We start from the raw sequence: 3,242 nt of genomic DNA, 5'->3' as shown, positions 1-3,242 counted from the left end.
TTTCCCTTACCCACGTCACCAAAGGATTCTGTTCGAGGAGTCACGCGGGTGAAGCAGCGAGGGGAAGCCTACCCGCACGTATGAACTGATGGCGCTTCGACGAGTTGACGCGGGGAAGCTGACGCGGGTTGCACCCGACGGAACCCAACCCGAGTCGAGACTTTTACTTAGTCGAATTTTAATGTTTTTAAGGGCTTTTTAAACTTTTTAATGGAAACCATTAGGTTTACCAAAGACATATAAATACTCTTGTAATCCTAAAGTTAGGATCTATCTTGTTTTCTATCTAATCACAAAAGAACTCTTAGGTGAAAGATCTTATCTTAATCATTTTCTCTTGTGATTACTTGATTATCCTGATCACTAATCATGATTAGCACCAAATCATCTTTGATTTTTGGGCTCATCATGAAGAGTAGTGAGTAGTCATCTTTGGATTCATGGGTTAGGGAGATTTAGGGTGATTAAGCTAGATCTAAGGTGTTTAGGTATAGATCAATCTTATTCCTTGCTAGTAGAGTGCTTTTAATGCAACTCTAGAGTTGGCCTCTCTAAAGTTGAGCTCTAGGCATTTCATACCCGGAAGGTGTTCGATGAAATGCCTGAACCAACTCTCCTAAGCTTTTAACATTCTTTACCAAAGGAATTTGTTGTTAAAGGGGTTAAGATGTCTAATAAAATTGAGATTAATGATTACTTAGATAACATTCAACCAAAGGAATTTGATGCTTGAGTTGTCTAAGTAAATGAGCATTCATCTAGGGATAGAGTTTTCTTAGGATTGTGTCTAGGTCTAAGGTAGATATAGATTGGTTAAAAGTTGACACCTTTAGGTTGAATCTTGATCACGCAAGATCAATTCCCATAGCCCATGAGTTCTCCCTTCTTATAAAAAAGAAAGCTTTGTCATTTATTGCATTTTAGGTAGTAATCTAGTTTAAAATCAACTCAAAAACTGGTAGCACTTAGATTAAGCATGGTCTTGCATTCTCTTTGCATCATAATCACTTAGGGTTGGTTTGACATCCTATATATTACAACATTTGATTAGGGGCCTTGAAATCCCTATCATCAAATTGGAGTCGTTGCCGGGGAAGCTGACGCGGGTTGCACCCGACGGAACCCAACCCGAGTCGAGACTTTTACTTAGTCGAATTTTAATGTTTTTAAGGGCTTTTTAGACTTTTTAATGGAAACCATTAGGTTTACCAAAGACATATAAATACTCTTGTAATCCTAAAGTTAGGATCTATCTTGTTTTCTATCTAATCACAAAAGAACTCTTAGGTGAAAGATCTTATCTTAATCATTTTCTCTTGTGATTACTTGATTATCCTGATCACTAATCATGATTAGCACCAAATCATCTTTGATTTTTGGGCTCATCATGAAGAGTAGTGAGTAGTCATCTTTGGATTCATGGATTAGGGAGATTAAGGGTGATTAAGCTAGATCTAAGGTGTTTAGGTATAGATCAATCTTATTCCTTGCTAGTAGAGTGCTTTTAATGCAACTCTAGAGTTGGCCTCCCTAAAGTTGAGCTCTAGGCATTTCATACCCGGAAGGTGTTCGATGAAATGCCTGAACCAACTCTCCTAAGCTTTTAACATTCTTTACCAAAGGAATTTGTTGTTAAAGGTGTTAAAATGGCTAATAGACTTGAGATTAATGATTACTTAGATAACATTCAACCAAAGGAATTTGATGCTTGAGTTGTCTAAGTAAATGAGCATTCATCTAGGGATAGAGTTTGCTTAGGATTGTGTCTAGGTCTAAGGTAGATATAGATTGGTTAAAAGTTGACACTTTTAGGTTGAATCTTGATCACCCAAGATCAATTCCCATAGCCCATGAGTTCTCCCTTCTTATAAAAAAGAAAGCTTTGTCCTTTATTGCATTTTAGGTAGTAATCTAGTTTAAAATCATCTCAAAAACTGGTAGCACTTAGATTAAGCATGGTCTTGCATTCTCTTTGCATCATAATCACTTAGGGTTGGTTTGACATCCTATATATTACAACATTTGATTAGGGGTCTTGAAACCCCTATCATCAAATTGGCGCCGTTGCCAAATTCTAAGTTGATTGTGACATTGAGATTTAGTCATTTGCTTGAGACTAAGTCAATTTTTATTTAATTGTGTTACTGCTTCTCTTTGTCCTTCTCCCTTTGTATTTCAGGTGTATGAACACAAGGAGCAGAGGTCCAACAAACCTAGTTCCAAGAGTTGAAGACATTCGAGCACTTGAAAGAGAGATAGCAAGACAAAGAAGAGAAGTGGAGCAACAGGCTCACTTGCAAAGGTTGGGGTTTGATATGGAGAATCTGCCTCAAGATGGTGATGCCCAAGGAGGCAATGGTCCAAGAGCTGATCCTTTTAGACCACAGCGCCAGCCACAACATCCACAGCGCCAAGCCCGTGGCATTGGAGCCTATGATCAACCTCACATTCATGGTCATAGGTTGAGAATCAGAGCACCAGCTGTGGAGAACAACAACTTCGAGATCGAGTCAGGACTGCTCAACACAATAGAGAACAACAAGTATCATGGTCTTGCTGCTGAAGACCCTTTTGATCACTTGTACAAGTTTGATCAGTACTGTGGCTTGTCCAAGAAAAATGGTGTTTCTAAAGATGCTTTCAAGCTCAAGCTATTTCCTTTCTCTTAGGGAGACAAGGCATACCAATGGGAGTAGACTCTTCCAAGTGATACTGTCACTACTTGGGATGAGTACAAGAGGGTTTTCCTAGACAAGTTCTTCTCTAGTTCAAGGACAACTAAGATCAGGAACGAAATCTCCGGGTTCCAACAGAAAGGTCTAGAGAGCTTCAGTGAAGCATGAGAGAGGTTCAAAGGCTACTGGTCTCAATGCCCTCATCATGATTTCAGCAAGGAGAGTTTGCTTAGCACCTTCTATAGAGGAGCCTTACCACAGTGCAGAAACAGGCTTGATACTATCAGCAATGGTTTCTTCTTGGGGAGAACTGAAGAAGAAGCAAAAGAACTGGTGGAGAACATGGCTAAGAGCGACTCAGTCTACAGTGAGGAGCATGATAGGGTCAACAAAAATGATGATCAGCAGACAAAGAAAGAGATCAAGTCCTTGCAGGAGAAGATGAACTTGCTTCTTTCTAACCAAGCTAAACAAGAGCAGGTCAACTTTGTGGGTGGTCCTATTCAAGAGATTCCTCCCAAGATTAATGAGGTTGATGGTTTGGAAGGACAAGAAGAGCTGTGCTTC

The 3,242-nt window shown here is 39.6% G+C and overlaps 1 non-coding gene across 1 annotated transcript; it reads right to left on the bottom strand.

The window, feature by feature from the left end:
* Window positions 1-2,780: 2,780 nt before the first annotated feature.
* Window positions 2,781-2,887, bottom strand: LOC125601261. The gene has a single exon (XR_007334154.1). It is a non-coding gene; the product is annotated as a small nucleolar RNA R71 (small nucleolar RNA).
* Window positions 2,888-3,242: the final 355 nt, after the last annotated feature.

Source organism: Brassica napus, unplaced genomic scaffold, assembly GCF_020379485.1.
Source record: "Brassica napus cultivar Da-Ae unplaced genomic scaffold, Da-Ae ScsIHWf_2494;HRSCAF=3222, whole genome shotgun sequence".
Lineage (NCBI taxonomy): Eukaryota > Viridiplantae > Streptophyta > Magnoliopsida > Brassicales > Brassicaceae > Brassica > Brassica napus.
The sequence above is the reverse complement of the archived record's forward strand: the minus strand, read 5'-3'. Positions and strand labels throughout refer to the sequence as shown.